This window comes from Cetorhinus maximus, chromosome 15, assembly GCF_964194155.1.
Source record: "Cetorhinus maximus chromosome 15, sCetMax3.hap1.1, whole genome shotgun sequence".
Taxonomy (NCBI): domain Eukaryota; kingdom Metazoa; phylum Chordata; class Chondrichthyes; order Lamniformes; family Cetorhinidae; genus Cetorhinus; species Cetorhinus maximus.
The window spans coordinates 35,641,351-35,662,584 of NC_135893.1; the positions used below are offsets into that span (position 1 = coordinate 35,641,351).

The 21,234-nt window shown below is 42.7% G+C and overlaps 1 protein-coding gene and 1 non-coding gene across 8 annotated transcripts in view; both read left to right on the forward strand.

The window, feature by feature from the left end:
* Positions 1-21,234, forward strand: part of cep104 (centrosomal protein 104) — a 254,609-nt gene that overhangs the window by 190,913 nt on the left and 42,462 nt on the right. The gene's annotated exons all lie outside the window — the stretch shown is intronic.
* On the forward strand, positions 2,085-2,211 carry LOC144691309 (small nucleolar RNA U109). The gene has a single exon (XR_013579103.1). It is a non-coding gene; the product is annotated as a small nucleolar RNA U109 (small nucleolar RNA).

Below are 21,234 nucleotides of genomic sequence, written 5' to 3' on the forward strand. Positions count from 1 at the left end.
TAAAGAAGTTCCTCTTGAATTCCGCATTGAATTTATATGTGATTATCTTATATTTATGCCATGCCTGGTTTTGTACTCCTCCACAACTGAAACATTTTTTCCACCTCCCCCTCCTCAAGCTAGTTCATAATCTTAAAGATCTCTATCAGGTTACCCTCAGCCTTCTCTTTTCTGCATGTTTTTACTGATAGTTATAACCTAAGTTCTGGCATCATCCTTAAAGCTTTTTTGCACTTTCACCAGTTCCTCAATGTCATTTTTATCACACGGAGATGGGCTGTTCACCCTACTCCAAGTGTGGTCTCACTGAAGTTTTAGAGAAATTTAACTTATCTGTTTTTCAACAAAATTTTTTAAAAGTGGTGGAAACACTCAGCAGGCCTGATGGCATCCATGGAGAGAGAAACCTGCTTACTTTCTAATTTCATTGTTACGACCAGATGAGGAGGAGTTGAATGATTCCCCTCATTGTCCTTTCCTTGTTTAACCGCAACAGTTTTTTTTTTGCTTGAAAAGGATATACTTGTCAATTCAGTGAGTACATAAATGTCTGTGCTGTGATGATATGAGAACCAATAGGACAGGTTTCTTGAGTTTAACAAAGAAAGAGGGTAACTTTATTATACTTAAATTGATCTGTGTAAAATAATAAAATACGTGCTGACTTTCGTGCGCGCACGCTCTAAGTTCTCACACACAAATACAGATTACCGAGTGGGGAAGGATAGGTTGTCCAAACTAGAGCCCAGCAAAAAAGTAAAAGTATACAGTCTGTAGTTTGGTGACTCAGCTGGCTCCAGGCTAAACTCGATGATCTTGTGCTTCCGATTTTAAAGATTTAGAAGGCTGAGTTTGTTGTTCTTCAGGAGACTATAGTGCTGCATTGGATACTTTAAAGAAATCTCTGTCTGCAGCAGGACGTCCCTGGATGATAACAGTCAGCAAACAGGGCTCGAGGCTTACCGGGTGGGATGGAGAAAAAAGGGAGGCAGAAGGGACCTCCTTAAGCTGCTTGCCCTCAGTTCTGCTGAAAAAACATGTGCCTAAAACATAAAAAAGGTTGGCTTGTCAGGTGACCTTGCTTCTCCAACTGCCAGGAAGATTTAACAAAAAAGGCATTGTCTGTGTATTCCAAAGGTGATTTGATTAGTTCATGTCTGGAAGCTAACTTAGCCAGGGCCCCATTGTCCAAGCGATTAGTCTTAATGGACCATCTCCAACAGTTGCAGGTTAGCCATCACAGGCTGAGAGTTCCAATCACTTTAGCCTCTGTGTTTTTAAAAAGTCTTGTTTTCAGATTTCCAGCCAGTGGATTAAAAATCATTGTTTGGCATAAAGCACATCTTCATGACATTATGCATGCTGTGTTTCTCTTATTCCCTCTTCCTAATATGGTAGGCTGGGTTGGATGGATTCTTGACTATGGGGTAGACAAAAAGTAGGGGCCACAATCAGATCAGCCATGATCTTATCAAATGATGGTTCAGGGTCATGGGGGCGAATGGCCTACTGCTTACGTCCTTCCATTAATTCAGTTTGGTTCTTTACTGTTTTTTGAGCGTGACATTTATTATTTCATTTTTGTTTCATTTTTGCCTTTATTTTTAGAGATCCAAGTAGCTCTAGCTCTATCTTCACATGCCCTTCCTTTCACCCATTCAAACATATTCCAATTTCTCCACTTCATTCCCCAGAACTAGATCCCCATTGGACTAGAAATACACTGATAAATAATGTTCTACCATGCGTACTTCAGGAATTCCTCCCCTCTTTGTCCTTAACATTATTTTCCCATAAGTTCTTGTATCCTTCTGAAAATTGTTCCTTAAATCTCCTTTCCATTATTTCATGGCCCGTAGTATACACAAAGCAACATTATAGCTCTTCAATTGTCTCTTAATGCTAGCCAAATAGATTGTCTGTGAACCCTCAAGTATATAACTCTTTCCAGTGCTTTAGCAGTCAGTATCTTTGCCACCCTGCTCCTTGTTTTTCCTCTCCTATCTTTTCTGAATACCTTGTAGCTAGATTAAGGGATGGAATGTTGGATACAAATATATGTAAAGCTAGTGCACAGTTATCATTTGTGAAAATTCAGACATCTACCCTCATTGGATGTTTGATATGATAATGTGCGAGAGGAACACTGGAGATAACAGGGCCAACAGTCTTTCAGCACAGACTGAATGGTAGTATCAGTCTCTGACACCATTGACGAAAATACACAACATAAATGATGGGAGCCAGTAGGTGTGGGAAAATAAATAGAAAACTCCTCCATTGGTGTTCCGTTGACCCATGAAGATTAGAGTGGCATAAAATTTGATCCCGGTTATGCACTGAGTTAACTAGAATAGCTTTCGTGTCCATGGGCTAATAAATAGGAAAAAAGGGTTTTGGCCTGGATATCCACTAATGCCTACTTTGAAGCACTCATTTGGAAACTGACATGAGCTCAATAGCCAAATAGCTTCCTTGTTGGGCTTCGGTTTTTCATTTTTGTGCCAATAATAAGAACGGCTAACGTTTTGGGAGGAACAGAAGGCTCAACAAAATAACCTTTAGACAATCAGCACAAATGGCCACAGAGCTCTTAAACCCTAAATAACTTATTATTGTACTTGTATGCCAGCATTTAATGTATGACTTTGCATTTTCATACTTTCCTCAAGAACTTTTCCCCTTGGAACTAAACTAAAGAAAGTTACCTTTGCAGATTCCACAGATCAGGCTCAGTGACAGGACACGTGGGGTAATTGTGAGTGTTTTTGCGACTGGAAGACTATTTCCAGTGGGAGTTTTACAGGGCTTAGTACTAGGTCCCCTTCTTTTTGTGGTTAATGATTTGGATGTAAATGTAAGGGGGAGTGGTCAAGAAGTTTGCAGATTACATAAACATTGGCCATGTGGCTGATAGCAAGGAGGATAGCTGTAGACTGCAGGAAGATATCAATGGACTGGGCAGGTGGGCAGAAAAATGGCAAATGGAATTCAACCCATAGAAGTGTGAGGTGATGCATTTGGGGAGGTCAAACAGGCAAGGGAATACACATCAAATGGGAAGGTACTGAGGGGTATAGAGGAAGTGAAGGACCTTGGAGGAATGTCCACTGATCCCTGAATGTAGCAGGACCGGTCAATAAGGTGGTTAAGAAAGCATATAGAATCCTTTCATTTATTAGCCGAGGCATAGAATGTAAGAGCAGGGAGGTTACGCTGGAACTAAATTAAACATTAGTTAGGTTACATCTTGAGTACTGTGTGCAGTTCTGGTTACCTCATTACAGAAAGGATGTAATTCCATTAGAGGGAGTATAGAGGAGATTTACAAGGATGTTGCCAGGATGGGAAAATTGCCCCTATGAGGAAAGATTGGATAGGCTGGGGTTGTTCTCCTTGGAATTGAGGAAGCCGAGGAGAGATTTGATCAAGAACAGTCAGACCAGCAGAAATACAGTAAAGTTTGAAGCCAATGATAGTCACTTGCTCAGTGACTGTGTTACACTTGCCAGCTGCTGCCTAAGCCTAGTCGGTACGCAAACATGTCTGGCCCACACTAGCTGCTAAAAGTGTTTTCTGAAGTTAAAGAGCACTTGGGCTCACCATCTGTCCTGTGTTGTTTGTCAGAATTGATCTAGAGGGTCCAGGCCTGTCCTATCAGTGCCTATGGACTAGATTACCACCTCTCCACAGTCGCCATTGGTGCCTTGGAGGAGGGGAAGCTCGCGACCCCAAATATGGCTGCTGTTGGGAGTTACGACCTACAGTTTGGAAACTGCAGGGAAAGGCAGTACACATCATATTTAACTGTTAAACCACAGCCAAGTCCATTAAGCTTCACTGAATATCAATCTGAGGTGCCTTGATTTTTTTCTCCCTCTGCACCTGTTACTTCACCTGCTGTGAAGCCAGTTTGTAATACCCCTAATTGTACTCTCTGCTGAAATCAAGTAACTTAACAGTGACCAAAGAATAAGCCTGGGAGGTGATGGCGTAGTGGTATTGTTGCTGGATTAGTAATCCAGGGACCCAGGGTACTGCTCAATAAAAAAAATTTGGAATTAAATCTGGATCATGATTGTTGCCTAATGCCCTTTAGGGAAGGAAATCTGCCATCCTTACCTGGTCTGACCTACTTGTATCCAACCACTACAAAGTCTCAAAAAAGGAATGAAACCGAATGGACCGTTCGGCATCGACTTAGGCACTGGAAACGACAACAGCAAACTCCGCCCTGTTGACCCTGAAAAGTCCCCCCCGCTAACATCTAGGGGCAAGTCTGTCTCATAGACTAGTCAAGCAACAGCCTCATGGAATCAGATCAGACCTGATAAGGATCAAACAGATAATGTCCCTGACACCACCATCGCCATCCCTCGATATGTCCTATTCCACCAGCAGGACAGTCCCAGCAGAGGTGATGGTACAGTGGTATACAGTCAGGAGGGAGTTGCCCTGGGAGTCCTCAACATTGACTCTGGACCCCATAAAGTCTAAGGTTAAACATGGGCAAAGAAACCTGCTGATTACCACGTACTGCCCTCCCTCATGTTGAACACCACTTGGAGGAAGCACTGAGGGTGCAGAATGTACTTTGGGTGGGGGACTTTAATGTCCATCACCAAGAGTGGCTCGGTAGCACCACTACTGACCGAACTGGCTGAGTCCTAAAGGACATTGTTGCTAAACTGGGTCTGCGGCAGCTGGTGAGGGAACCAACAAGAGGGAAAAACATACTTGACCTCATCATCACCTGCCTGCCGCAGATGCATCTGTCCATGACAGGTAGGAATGACCACCGCACAGTCGTTGTGGAGCCGAAGTCCTTCCTTCACATTGCGGATATGCTCCATTGTGTTGTGTTGAATGGGATAGTTTTTGAATAAATCTAACAACTCAAGACTGGGCATCCATGAGGCACTGTGGGCCATCAGCAGCAGAATTGTACTCGAACATGATCGATGGCCCGGCATATCCCCCGCTTTACCATTACCATCAAGCCAGGGGATCACCTCTGGTTCAATGAAGAGTGCAGGAGGGCATGCCAGGAACAGCACCAGGCATACCTAAAAATGAGGTGTCAACCTGGCGAAGTTATAACACAGGACTACTTGCGTGACAAACAGCATAAGCAGGAAGCGATAAACAGAGTTAAGTGACCCCACAAGCAATGGATCAGATCTAAGCCCTGCAATCTTGCCACATCCAGTTGTGAATGGTGGTGGACAATTAAACAACTCACTGGAGAAGGAGGCTCCACAAATATCCCAATCCTCAATGATGGGGGAGCACAGCACAGCAGTGCAAAAGGTAAGGCTGAAGTATTTGCTACAACCTTCAGCCAGAAGTGCCAAGTGGATGCCCCATCTCTGCCCCTTTGGAGGTCCCCAACATCACAGATGCCAGTCTTCAGCCAATTCAGTTCACTCTACGTGATATCGAGAAACGGCTGAAGGCACTAAATAGTGCAAAGGCTAAGGGTCCTGACAATATTTCGGCAATAGTACTTAAGACTTGTGCTCCAGTACTTGCCGCACCCCGAGCCAAGGTGTTCCAGTACATCTACAACACTGGCATCTACCCAACTATGTGGAAAATTGCCATGTTATGTCCTGTGCACAAAAAGCAGGACAAATCCGACCTGGCCAATTATTGCCCCATCAGTCTACTCACAATCATCAGTAAAGTAATGGAAGGGATCATCAACAGTGCTATCAAGCGGCACTTGCTTAGCAACAGCCTGCTCACTGACACCCAGTTTGTGTTCCGCCAAGGCCATTCAGCTCCTGACCTCATTACAGCCTCAGTTCAAACATGGACAAAAGAGCTGAACTCCCAAGGTGAAGTGAGATTGACTGCCCTTGACATCAAGGCCGCATTTGACTGAGGGTGGTATCAAGGAGCCCTAGCAAAACTGGAGTCAATGGGAATCAGGGGGAAAACACTCCACTGGTTGGAGTCATACCTAGCACAAAGGAAGGTGGTTGTAGTAGTTGGAGGTCAGTCATCTCAGTTCCATCACTGCAGGAGTTCCTCAGAGTAGTGTCCTCAGCCCAACCATCTTCAGCTGCTTCATCAATGACCCTCCATCATAAGGTCAGAGGTGGAGATGTTCACTGATGATTGCACAATGCTCAGCACCATTCGGGACTCCTCAGATACTGAAGCAGTCCATGTCCAAATGCAGCAAGACCTGGACAATATCCAGGCTTGGGCTGACAATTGGCAAGTGACATTCATGCCACACAAGTGCCAGGCAATGAGCATCTCCAACAAGAGAGAATCTAACCACCTCCCCTTGACGTTCAATGGCATTACCATCACTGAATCCCACACTATCAACATCCTGGGGTTTACCATTGACTAGAAACTGAACTGGACTAGCCATATAAATACTGTGGCTACAAGAGCAGATCAGAGGCTAGGAATCCTGCGATGAGTAACTCACCTCCTGACTCCCCAAAGCCTGTCCACCATCTACAAGACGCAAGTCAGGAATGTGATGGAATACTCCCCACTTGCCTGAATGAGTGCAGCTCCCACAATCAAGAAGCCTGACACTGTCCAGGACAAAACAGCCCACTTGATTGGCACCACATCCACAAACAACCGCTCCCTCCACCACCAATGCACAGAAGCAGCAGTGTGTACCATCAGCAGGAACTCACCAAGGCTCCTTAGAAAGCACCTTCCAAACCCACGACCGCTACCATCTAGAAGGACAAGGGCAGCAGATAGATGGGAACACCACCACCTAGAAGTTCCCCTCCAAATCACTCACCGTCCTGACTTGCAACAGTGAAGAAATGACAATATATTTCCATGGTCAAAATCCTGGAGCTCCCACCCAAGCAGCACTGTGGGTGTACCTATACCACATGGACTGTAGCGGTTCAAGAAGGCAGCTCACCACCACCTTCTCAAGGGCAACTAGGGATGGGTAATAAATGCTGACCCAGCTAGCAACACCCACATCCCGTGAATGATCTTTTAAAAAAAATACTCGCTTCAACAGGAGAGGAGCTTTTTTCAACTGATTTGGTAACTACTACATGCCAGTTAACTTTACTCAGTTGTGGGAAAGCTTTCAGAAATTATAACCTGGGACAAAATTGACAGTCATTGGACAAGTGTGGATTAATTAAAGATAGCCAACACAAATTTGTTAGGTGTAAATAGGGTTTAACTGACTTGATTGAGTTTTTTGATGAGGTAACAGGCTGATGTGTTATATATGGATTGCCAAAGGGTGTTTGACAAAGTGCCACATGCCAGCATAATTGAAACCCATGGAACAAAAGGGATACTATCAGCATGGATACAAAATTGGCTACATGACAGGAAACAGAGCTGCAGTGAACGGTTGTCTTTCCGACTGGAGGGAGGTGATGTTCCCTATACTATTGGATTGGAGTAGTTTCAATAACTCCTGAAGATTGTTAGTTACAAACACTATTGTAACACATTTAAAGTTACGAGAACACCACTTTACAGTAGCTTTTTTCCATGCTGCTTTCTCCTAGACACACTCAGATCACATGAGCATATGTCACTTGCTCCTATGACATCACAGACTATTACAGTTAACCCTTTACGGGACTTAGTCCAACACACTCCATTTTACTACATTCCTCAGGGGCCAGTAATAGGAGCACTGCTTTTCTTGATTTATATTAATGATTTGGGCTTGGGTGTACAAGGAGAAATTTCAAAATTTTCAGTTAACACAAAACCTGGAAGTTTGGCAAACTGTGAGGGGGATAGTGATGGACTTCAAGAGAACATCCGCAGGCTGGCAGAATGGGCAGGCAAGTGGCAGACGAAATTGTATGCAGCGAAGTGCACAAAAACTCCCGTAGGGAGCTTGATTTTTGGTATAGTTTTAAATTTGAAAATTACTAAAGGCTTTAATTTTGTTCCATCAGTCATGCTGGCTAGTACTACCGTGAATCTTGGTCGTCTTATGTCCTTGGCTTTCATTAGAACTGTTTTCGAAACTTTCCACGCCACAGTTCGACTGCTGGGCTTATTGAATTCTTGGTTGTTCCATCCATGTTGCCAATGTGATATAATGTGTACTCGTATTTTTGCTGCTGGCTGATGAATCGCTGGAAAGTGGTCATTTTGGCACCACGGTCTCTTGGTAGTCTCGGAGCAATCTTGGTCTTCTGCCACAACACTCTTTTGTTCCATAAAGTGGCTACACCAACCAGCTGTTGCTCTAAAATCTTTGCTGGACTCAGGGTTTGATTTTAGTCCATTTAAGTGCTCATATTTGCATTGCACTTCTGGTGACAATGTAACCATTCTGGTGATTTCTGTGGAACCATTCCAATACATGCTTCTCAGGATCAGGCCAGTGGCTGGTTTCCTGTTCTCATTGCACATTTGATCTTGGGCATCTTCTTCGGGGCAGATTCCTCATCCTTCGATTCTCACACTAGTTTTTCACACTCACTGAATTCCCTCGCTGCAGCACAGTTATTTGATGAGTTATTGGATGAGCAAATGTTACAACTTGTAGCTCGAAACTACCTTCAAACTTCCTCCTTTTAGCTGGAGGACCAATTTCAGTTCTGTTTGCCATGTGCATGCCCTGCTCTGTTTGGCCTGTCTTAAACTCCTGTGCATCTTCTTGGCAACACGGCCATTATTGCTTGCTTGGCACCATGCACCGTGCATAAGGTAAGTGAAACATGCATTTCTGAGGTGAAAATTTAGGCCGACTCCTAATGTAAGTATCGCGTGTATTAGGAAAGGTGGGGGGCGGGGGGGGGTTCGATTTATTAGGCCGAGTATAGACCTAAGCATACTTCTTGGCGCTGAAAAATATGGGCAGCCTTATACGCCTGGTCTGCTTATGTGCCATGATCTATGGTAACATCTTGCACAACCACTGAATGTACCATAGGGCTTTGCAGTCAATAAAGTACTTTTGAAGTTACTAATGTAGGAAATGTGGCAGCTAATTTGCATGCAGCAAACTCCTACAAACAGCATGTAATAATAACCAGATATTGTATTTTTGTGATGCAGATTGAGGGATAAATATTGGCCAGAACACCAGGACTAACTCACCTGCTCCTGTTCAGAATAGTACAGAATGGGATCTTTTATGGCCACATCAGGAGGCAGACAGAATCTTTGTTTAACGTTTCATCCAAAAGACTCTGACAGTACACCACTCCCTCAGTATTGCACTGGATTGCCATCCAACAGCTTTGCGCTTAAATCCTGATGTGGGACTTGAATCCATAACACTCTGACTCAGAGACAGGAGTGGCTACCCACTGAGCTATGGCTGATCTCTTAAATCATGAAATAGGATATAGATTAACTTGTCTAGCCTGAAAATATGCAAGGAAAAGCTTTAACGAGGGTGCAATAAGATTTAATTTAACCAGGAAATGGCACCACCAGCTTTAACTGCTGAGGCTATATTCTGGCGGGTGCAGAAAAGAAGACCCATTGTCTGTTCTGAAAAATGAAAAATCTCAAACAACTTCATCCATGCCTGGATAGAGCCCAATTTGTCCTTGGGCCATTCTTGGGATTGTTGGAAACAAAATTTCGAACACAAAGAAACACCAAACAAGGACCCATGAGAGTTCATTGTCACCAGGAAACTGATATGCATTGGATTAATTAACATGTAGATGCTGACATTGTTATCATGAGGGCATCATAAATAAAAGCTTTGCATTTAGTTTGTTTCCTACCCTAGTTTGAAAGAGAAGTAAGATTAAATTAGACCATTTCTGCTGGAGGTGTATTTCTCAGGCAGGCACACCCTTATATGGGCAACCGATCTGAGAAAAGTAAACCCTTTTGTAGGAAGGTGCAGTCCTTAATACAGTGAAGGCACCTTTAAAATACTTGGCAAAAAGATCAGCCATTTTTAAAATGAGAAACCTAGAGGGCTTTCTCCATCAAATTATAGGTGTATGAATGAATATGATCATGGACTGGAGGTTACGTTTAAAGGGAATCATTCGAATTTAAAGCATGATGAGGTGCAATTAAATGTTACTTTTAAATTTTCTTCATCTTTGTCTTCATCCATGTAGAGATCAACAGATTTCTGCACCATCAACAAAATTGAAATTTAACTCTGTTTGGAAAACAAAGTGTGTTCAAATTGGCTTCAAAAGTAAATATTTGACAGCAGAACACTTTAAGACATAGGTCATGGTAATGCTGTTGAATTCAAGAGGATGTGGTTAGGCACTCTTGTTAGCAATGGTCAGTGTCTGACACTTGTGTGGTGTGAATGTTACTTGTCACTTATCAGCCCAAGCCTGAATATTTTCCAAATCTTGCTGCATGCAGGCACAGACTGCTTCATTGTCTGCGGAGTTGAAAATGTAACAGAATTCAATCATCAGTGAACATCCCCAGTTCTGATCTTATGATAGAGGAAAGCCCATGATAAAGCATCTGAAGATGGTTGCACCTAAGACACTGCCCTGAGGAACTCACGCAGTGATGTCCTTGGGCTGAGATGATTAGCCTCCCTCAAACACAACTTTGTGTTAGATTGGGGCAGACAAGGTCAAGAAGATGTGAATGCTGAGGTGAATCTGTGGAGTAACTAGAAAGGGCAAAATCAAGAACCAACACATCAGGGAGTTGGTGAAGATTGTGGAAGCATCACTGAAAGTAAATAAGAGATTGAAATGGTGTGATAAAAACAAAAAACTGCGGATGCTGGAAATCCAAAACAAAAACAGAATTACCTGGAAAAACTCAGCAGGTCTGGTAGCATCGGCAGAGAAGAGGAGTTGACGTTTCGAATCCTCATGACCCTTCAACAGTTCTGTTGAAGGGTCATGAGGACTCGAAACGTCAACTATTGAAATGGTGTGGTCTGTTATACACAATAAGTGCTTGTTGTGGAAGAATGAGTCCAAAGCTTGTCTTTTACCTCAAGCTGGTTTATTCCCAAGCCAGCTCTTCAGTGTAGCAGACTATCCCAGTCCCTTTCACACTGGAGTTTTACAGCTGAATCCATTTATAGATGAACAAATGCCCATTACCTGTTTTAACATGCCATTTTGCCATACAATGTAATTGCCAGTCAACAAGATGATGGTTATTGGATCTTGACAATGTAATTCTTGATACATTGACAGATTCCTCCTTTTTATTTTTAAATTAAAGCTTTTGAAAAATTCAAGAACATTATTTTTGAATTAAATTAAACAGAAGGAAATAGAGTCACATTTTCACATTTGTTGATCCCACATTTCCTGTACCATATATAAACAACTACAAAGCAAAAAAAAAAAATCAGTTTCCCATTTCATCATTAGGACATAAGATGCCCCTCTTCTAATACACTTAATTTCTTGTAGCAGGCATTTCTTTTCATGAAGTAGTCTGATAATTGGTGACTTGTGTCAACCCATCGTATCTTGGGTACCTCCCTTCTCTCTAACATTTATTTTCTGCTTGCTAGATCTATTCTTAGCCTTTTTCAGCTACACTTTTCGTTGAATGAACATTATCCTAAAAGACCAGTTATCAACATAGCATTCTATGGGCAAACCTTTCTCACGTTGTCCCTTATAGTGTTTCCGTCACTATATTGGATAGGTAGACCCCCGTATCTATCACTTCTACTAAAGCTGGTGTTTGAACAGCTAAGGTGCTTATCACTACCATTTTTATTTTCTTGGCATCCTAAGCCAATGTGTGCAACCTTTATCATTTTTTCTCATCAAGATTATGGTTAACCCTGCCATGCTAGAATATCTATCAGGAAGATTGACATGTGAGGCATTGCTAAAAATGACCAAACTCATATCTTACAGTTCACCCAAGGCTGGAAACTTGAGAGTATGCATTTCGCTGAATTTAATTTCTTTAATCTTTTATTTGCTCTCAGAACCTCCTCAACTGTAGCATGCTTCATCATAGTAGTCGGTTCCAACATGTCGTAACTACCATCAGGTCTAGTCTGAGTGCACAACCAGTCCATCTGCCCAATCAAGCTTCTCATTTGGCCTGTTTCTTCCTTGGATGCAGGATCCTTTTTTTTGTGAGGATCTAACCTGATTTATTGGGATGTGATTAACATTTTCTAATTAAGATTTAATCAACAATGTCACCCCTGACTTGTTCTGCATATGTCTAAACCTATGTATTTAAAGGCTCCTGAAGCCAGACTTCCAACCTTGAATTCTTTCTTTATTTTCTCAATTACACATTGCTCGAATTCTACAGACAGAAAATCATCAACATGCATGATAAATATTCCTGCTAGTTTCTCCTTGTGATACCATTAGAACATCACAGGGTCTGACTTTAACTGAATGCACCCCTTTTTCAACAGGACAGACCTCACGGAAAAATACCACACTCTGATGTATCGTTTAATCCATAAACACACTTGTTCAATTTCCACGGCTTTCCTTCTATATCGCCAGATTCTTTAGGTGGTTTAAAAAAAAACTTCTCTTTGAAATACCTCACCCTGCAAAAATGCAGCTTTATATCAATCGATTTGCACTCCCAGGAATATGCTAAAATAACTAAAGAAATATTCAAGCTCACTTTCCCTGTAGTACGGGAGTCCACCCTGACATCTTGATCCCCAAGTCTTTCTTCAAAGCCTTGGGCTACTATTCTCACTTTAGCCTTCAACCTGCCAGCAACAAGTGCCCTTTCTGTACAGATCCACCTGTGCGATAAAACTGGCAGTCTCCTGTCAGGTATTTCAGTATATACCCCAAATTGTTTCCAACTCTTTTTGTTTGGCTTACTTTATCAGCTTATTTTCCAATTCATTAGCAGCTACTAAAACCTCTCTGTCATAAGGGCTCCTACTTCTATTGACATTCCTAGCTTGTTCTGTAGTCCTTGTTCTTGTCAAGCTACGACCTCTACTCGCATTCCTCTACTATATGATCTTCCCTGCATGCGATGAGAATTCCTTTTGCAAGTCTGCGATCTTTTCCTGGGGTCACAAGCACTTTCTGATCCATTGTCAGAACTTGCACTGCACTTTCTGGCCTTCCATATCTTTACCTCATTTTGCCAATCCATGTGTCTTATCTCCTGTCCTGCACATTTAACCAATGTTTTTATTTGCCAGTGGCCTTTCCTGCTCTTCCTATGATGGTGGCACCTCTCCACTGGCCCCTTCTGGCATATATATTACCTTTGTTCCTACTTTGGGTAGTTGCCCTTTTGGATGCATAGCCTTATCCTGTGCTTCAGTGTTACTTTGTTAGTCGACCCTCTATCTGCCGTAGTCTGCTCCTTATAACTGCCCAGTTTGTGCGTGTGTGAAGTGCACGATACCTCTTCACTTTCTATGTCCTGTTCAGGACCTGTAAAGGTATAGTTGGTGTCAATTAATGTCGAAGAATGTACCCTAAAGGTTTGAATCCCTAACAGTTTCCACCCTTCTCTTTTGTAATATATGATGTCTCCTTGTCTAAACTGTACTCCTGATGGCCTTATGTGGTGCCGTAAGGCTCACCAGATTTTCTCCGAAACCTCAGTTTTAATGGAAGCTTTTCTGCCTACACGCAAAGTATTCACATGAACAGAAAAAATGGAGCAAATGCTCATCACTTCAAGAGCAGGGGGAGCATCTGATAACACCGAAGACAACTTCCGATTTCTTCTGTACACCAACTGGTACAGACTGTACCGCCTCCCACCTCCCCCACCCCCAACCATTTGCAAAAAGTTCTTTGCATGCACTGCCCATGCCAGCGCCGTTTGCAATTTGCAGTCTGGTTGATCGGCCAATACTTCACGTAACGTTGCCTTATCACTGCGTGATTTCTCTCGCACAAACCATTACTAAACGGGCTCTCCGCCACAGTGTGCATAACTATGATGTTCAAATTTTCTCTCACATCTAGATATTCCTCATTAGCAAATTCCCCACCATTATCTGTCAGGAATTTTGGTGTTCCTAATCCTGTTCCTGTCCATTTCTCCATGACCTTATCGACAATGGTCCATTTGTCCTTACCATGTATGACACTGGATAGCTTAAATCTGGTTCCCCTATCTATAAAGTGCAGCAAAAAAATACCCCTGTCAGTGTCCCATACTTTAAGCCCATTGCCACTGCATCGTTAAATTCCCTGGCTAGTAGCAAGCTCGCCCCAGATATGGTGGTGTCTTGCGATATTTAATACAAATTTCTCACTGAGCCATGATTTGCTCAATAAAGTCGTCATATTGTTTATCAACCACTCCAGCATCTCGCAGTAGAGCTTTCAGTTTTTGTAACGCCAGATATGCAAATTGCCTATGCAACTTGCAAATAATCTTTTTGTCCACCAAATTCTTACTTCTAAAAGTTAACAAAACTTAATGAACTTTTTGATGAGAAGTGCCTTAGTGGCGTGCAATAATGGCCTGACTGAGTAAAATGTAGATCCACATTTTTCCTGAACACAACCGCTCTATCGTCTTCATGCCTAGCGCCATCTGAGCCTTTTTCAACGCAGATCGACTTAACAATAGAGGTATCTCGCTAGAGACCACATCAGTACTGATGAACAGACTGATCCCTGCTATCTTACAAGGGAGGACTATACTTTTGGAAGACGTTAGTGTTTTATCATCTCCAAACCTGAAGCAGGTAATGTTTTCATACTCCTTGACCTTCCACTGGTCTGTCTCATGGAAAGACTCCAGGTAGTAGTTAAGCCAATCCATCCCACACACCATGTAAGTGCAACCGCTGTTTCGAACTGCACAGTTGAATGAATCGACCATCTAGATAATCATCACTGGATTCAAACTGTGTGAGCAACGCAATTCCATCATGGCAGTCGCCATCATTTTTTTGCCTCAGGAGAATCCGTCTCATGGGTTACTTCAAAAACACTATTCTTACGCCCTGGGCAATTTATCACGTAATGATACTGAGAATTACACTGATAATACCGATTTAACCATTCCTCATGCATTTTTTGGGTTCGACGCCTTCGGTCACTGTCCCTCACCCACTTTTTGTCCCGACTCTCGAATTGGCTAAAGTTACAACTGTTTTCTGACCGCTTGTCAGTAACCCTGTCTTTGTACTGAAATCTTCATCTAATATTTATTTGATCTCGACATTCGGCCACCATAGAATCCCCCATCCTTTGTTTCATGGCATAATTGTTCGCATTTGCTAAGAAAGTGGCTAGGAACAACTGTTTTCCCAGAAATTCTTTTAGGACAGCAGCCATTTGGTCCAGGAGAGAGTCATTCCCACAGAATTGAATCCCCGTTAATACTAAAAGTCTATCAACATGAAAGATGTGTGCACAGTCAAGTAACTTAAATGCCAATACAGACTCTGGGATTTCCAGTTCAAATCTCTTCAATCCCTCATACCATTTATCAAAGTCTATAATATATTCCTCCTTGGATTGATCATCTGTTCTCTTAAATCTATCAAAGGTTGACCATGCTTCATATGCTTCTAGTAAATCATCCTTTTTGTAAAACTTATCCAAAAACTGTAACAGGAGGTCCAATCCCGCTCCTTGATCCAAATCACCCACGTTCCATTCTGAAAATACTTTACCAGCAAAAAGTAAGATTAAGAGTCATGATAAAGCCAAAGCTATACCTTGCTTCTTTCGACGTAAAGAAGTAACCCGAGTCCACATCTTAATTTCAATTTTCCATTGCTGATATGGTTCAGACTCAGAAAATAATGTTGGATAGTCAAAGCTTGAGATTTTGCACCGGATTTCTGCCATCCTGTAACTTAAATTGTTGGTAGCAATATGTTTCTTTTACCTCAGAGGATTGAGACAAAAAATACTTCATATACAACAATCAATCACCAAAGCTTAAAGTTCATCCTCTGCCACCGGTTACTCACAATAAGTGCTTGTTGTGGAAGGATGAGTCCAAAGCTAGTCTTTTACCTCAAGCTGGTTTATTCTCAAGACAGCTCTGCAGTGTAGCAGACTCTCCTAGTCCCTTCCACTCTGGAGTGTTACAGTTGTACCCACTTACTGGTGAATCAATGCCCACCGCCTGTTTTAACAAGCAGTTGTCTTAACAATGTAATTGTTATACAGTGTAATTGCCAGTCAACAAGAAGATGGTTATTAGAGGTGTCAGCTGTGGCTCAGTTCATAGCACCCTCGCCTTTGAATCAGAAGGTTGCGGGTTCATGTCCCACTCCCGGAAACCAAGAACTGTGAATGTACTCGAAAGAGTTACACGTAAAATGTTTGGCATGGGCAGCTGGACAGGAGCGGGCAGCCCGATTCTTAAAAAGATGGTTATTGGACCTTGGACAATGTAATTACTGATACATTGACATGGTCATCAGTTGCAGAAAGCGACAGAAAATGTGGTGAGACGAGTGATGGAGATGGGACTGCCAGGAAGCAGGAGAAGAGGAAAACCTAGGACCAGGTGGGAAAATACAGTTGATGAGAGACTTAAATGCAGCATGATTGGAGGAGGAATGGGTGACTGACAGGAGATGGAGAAGGGTACAACCAGCATTGTGGCAACCCCAAGTAAAATGGGAGATGCCAGAAGAAGAGGTCAAGTAGGATTTTTCTCTTGTGTTGGTTCTCTCACCATTTGCCACAGGCTTTGATGTCAGAGCCCAGCATGTGCGGGCAAAAGACGAGGCTAAAACATTTGCAACCGTCTTCAACCAGAAGTGCCAAGCGGATGACCCATCTTTGCCTCCTGTGAGGCTCCCTTCATTATAGCAGTCAAATAGATTCACTCCATAACCAGAAAGCTGCTGCCTCCTGTTAATTGTTTAATTACCACCATACACAACTGGATATAGCAGGACTGCAGAGCTTTGATGTGATCCATTGGTTGTGGGATTGCTTTGCTGTGGGGATACCTTAGAAGCATACTGGTTCTGCTGTTTAGCTTGCATGTAGTCCTGTGCCGTGGCTGCACTAAGTTGACACCTCATTCTTAAGTATGCCTGGTGCTGCTCCTGGCATGTTCTTCTACATACCTCATTGAACCAGGATTGGTTTCCTGGCTTGATGGTAATGGTGGAATGAGAGATATGCTGGACCATGAGATTACATATTGTAATACAATATATTGAATGTTGAATACAATGCTGATGCTGAGAGCCTGCAGCCCCCTATGACTGTCCAGTTTTGAGATGCTAGATCTGTTCTGATTTTCCTATTTAGTATGGAGGTCGTACTGCCCAGTATGATGGAGGCTACCAATCCATTCTTGATGGGCACTGAAGTGCCCCATCCAGCATACATTCTGCTACCCTTTCAGTCCTTAGTGCTTCTTCCAAATGGTATTCAACATGGAGGATACTGATTCATCTGAAGGAGGGTGGTAGGTGGGAGGACATTGGCAAGTCTGGATCATTGGCTGGAAGGTATGATTCTGTGAACAACGGCCAAACTGATCTGGGGGACAACTTTCCCAATTTTATTAAGTCTCAGATGTTATTGAGGAGGACTTTGCAGGGTTGACTGTGGACTATAAAGGGTTAATGTTAAATATGTAAATACATAGTCCACGTCATCAGTGATGTAGGATCACATCGTAACAGCATGGAGAGAGAGAATTCTGTGGAGAGCCTCGTGCAGAGTCTACCTTCTGAATAGTTAGCACTGGATGGACTCTGGAGTTGCTGCATTGCACATTTCTCACTAAGCCCGGGTCAAAAGATCAGGTGAGAAACGTGCAGTTCCCGACCTGGTGAGTGAAAAGGAGCATATAGGAATCCGACAGCGATTGCCACTCCATGGAAGTTCTGGGGCAGAGTTTGTTAACAGTATCCCCTCCAGCATTGTCTGTAAGCACAGATTCATGACTACTACTTAAGACCAGAAACAACAATAACAGATGAAGATGTTGGTTAAGCATGATGAAAAGAGCAACAAGTGAAGAGCTTAGCAACTGAAAGGAGCAGCAAGAGAAACGACTGCAGGACCAGGACAACGTGGGAAAATCTTCAACTGTACTCAAGAAGCAACAAGGAAGAGATGGAAAAAATCCTACCTTTACCAGAGTACTTCAGCTATGTGGAAGGCCCAGATCAAGCCAAGAAGTGGCAGAACTGGCGTCGCAGGTTTACCAGGTACAGACAGTATCAGGGCAAGCAGAAAAGACTAGCAAGGAGCAGGTCAGTACTTTACTCAAAGCCATAGGCAATAGTGCAGGTGGCTTTATGATCAGACTGGGTATCAATGAAAACATGGCATCACTTGGAAATTATCAAAGCCTTTGAGCCTTTAGTTTTTGGAAAAATACCATTATTAGAGCGAGCAAAATTCAAAAGGTGCACCCAAAGACTGGGAGAGAGCATAGATTCCTTTATTAGTGAGCTGTATCGATCAGCTGAAAATTGTGAATACAGAGCCCTGAAAGATGAAATAATTCAAGATTGCATTGTTGTGGGGATCTTAGAAGAAACATTCTCTGATTTTTTTTGCAGTTGTGGAAAGACTTGACCCTATCAAACAGTACAGATAACAAGGCAGGCAGATGAGAGAAAGTAAAACAAATTTTTTATTCAAGGCAAAAAGAAATCTCATGGAGAAAAGCAGCTGATTACAGTCCAATTTATTGCATGAGAAATTTCCAGTGCACTTAACCTCAAACCGTGAAAGTGAGAAGAAGGCATGGGATAGCCACCATTATTCATTGTTCTCCTTGTGATGGAGAAAGGCTGCATCGAGATGAAGAATGCCCAGAATGCGGAGTGCCGTTCCTGCAAGGAGAGGCCATTTTAAATCAGTTTGTCACAGCAAATAGTTTTTCTGTAGCTGTAGACATGACTCCAGGATGGTATGTTGCCTCCCTGGTGCCAGGGTCAAGGATGTCACCGAATGGCTGCAGGACATTCTTCTGGGGGAGGGTGATCAGCCAGAGATCATGGTCCACATTGGTACCAATGACCTAGGTAGGAAGATGGATGTGGTCCTACCATCGGAATTTAGGGAGCTAGGTTGAAAATTAGTAAGCAGGACCTCAAATGTAGTAAACTCTGGATCACTCCCATTCCCACGTACAAGTGAGTACAGAAATAGGAAGATAAAGAAGATGAATGCGTGGCTGGAAAGATGGTGCAGGAGGGAGGGCTTTAGCTTCCTTAGGCACAGGGACTGGCTCTAGGGAAGATGGCACCTGTACAAGCTGGATGGCTTGCACCCGAATGGAGCCGGGCCCTAGTTCCTTGCGGGGCGTTTTGCTAGTGCTGTTGGGATGGCTTTAAACTAACTCGACAAGGATGTGGGAACTGGGCGAGAAAATGAGGGACCAATACCAGAGTACACAAAATACTGAGAGAAACAGATAGCACTGGTATAAAGAATAGTAAGTTAATAGGTGGAGTCCAAGTAAGGGAGAAAATCATGAAGTCTAAATCATGGCTACTGTGCATGTATGTGAATGCACAGAATATAGTAAATAAGATTGGAGAGTTACAAGCGCAGATTGCAATGTGGAAATATGATATTGTGGCAATGACAGAGACCTGGCTCAAGCAAGGGCACAACTGGGTGTTAAATATTCCTGGGTACAAGGGGTTCAGAAAAGATCGGAAAGGAAGAAAAGGAGGGGAATTGGCAGTATTGGTTAAGTAGAGTATTGCAACGCTGGAGAAAGAGGATGTCTCAGAGGGTTCAAGGACAGAATCAATTTGGCTAGAGCTAAGGAGCAAAAAGGGTGCAATTACATTGTTTGGTGTAGCCTATAGACCACCAACTAGTAGGAAGGATGTAGAGGAACAAGTCTGCGGGGAGATTATAGAGAGATGCAAACATTATAGAGTAGTTATAATGAGGGCCTTTAACTACCCAAATGTAGACTGGGACAGTGGTAGTGTAAAGGGCGAAGAGGGGCTAGAGTTCCTAGGTTGTGTTCAGGAGAATTTTCTGCAGCAGTATGTGTCCAGTCAACAAGAAAGGATGCACTGTTGGATCTGGTTCTTGGAAATAAGCTGGACCAAGGAGATCAAGTGTCAGTGGGGGAACATTTAGGAGACAGTGATTATTGTCCATGTGTTTAGGATGATGGTAGTACAATCCAGACTAAGAATAATTAACTGGGGGAGAGCCGACTTGAATGGGGCAAGAACAGAGTTGGACCAGATAGATTGGAAGAAAAGGTTGGCAGGAAAAACTGTAGCTGAACATTGGGCTACTTTCAAAGAAGAAATGGTTCAGATACAGTCAAGGTATATTCCCTCAAAAGGGAAAGGTAGGGCAAACAAATCCAGAGTTCCCTGGATGAAAAGGAGATAGAAATTAAGATAAAGAAGAAAAAAAATGTGTTTAGGACGGGTGTCAGGTAGAAAATACAATTGAGAACCAAGCGAAACACAAAAGGTTCAAAGTGGAAGTGAAAAAACAAATAAGACATGCAAAGAGGGGTTATGAGAAAAGACTGACAGCCAATATAAAGGGGAATCCCCAAGTTTTCTATTGGCATACAAATAGTAAGAGGGTGGTAAAAGGAGGAGGAGGGCTGATTAGGGACCAAAAAGGGGATTTACATATGGAGGCAGGGGGCATGGCTGAGATGTTAAATGAATATTTTGCATCTGTCTTTAACAAGGAAGCAGATGCTACCAAGGACATGGTGACAAAGGAGGAAACTCTGTCACTAGAAGCGTTAAAATTTGCTAAGGAGGAAGTGTTGGATAAGCTGTTGATACTTAAAGTTGACAAGGCCCTGGACCAGATGAGATGTATCCAAGGAAATAAGAGAGGAAATTGCAAGGGCACTGGCCATAGTCTTTCAGTCTTCTCTAGACTCGGGAGTTGCCAGAGGACTGGAGAATTGCAAACATTACGCCCTTGTTCAAAAAAGGTTGTAAGGATAAGCCCAGCAATTAGACCAGTTTATCTTCAATGGTGGGGAAGCTTCTTGAAATAATTATTCAGGATAGAATTAATAGTCACATGAAAAAATGTAGGTTGATTAGGGTGAACCAGCATTGATTTCTAAAGGGGAAATCGTGTTTAACTAACTTGCTGGAGTCTTTTGAAGAGGTAGCAGAGGATCAATGAGGGGTAATGCTGTTGATGTGGTGTACATGGACTTTCAAAAGGCATTTGAAACAGTGCCGCACGACAAACTTATGAGAAAAGTTATAGCTCATGGAATAAAAGGGACAGTAGCAACATGGCTGAGTAATAGAAAACAGAGGGTAGTGTTCAGTAGATATTTTTCAGGCTGGAGGAAGGTTTGTAGTGGTGCTCCCTGGGGTCGGTATTAGAACCTTGCATTTCCTGATGTATATTAATG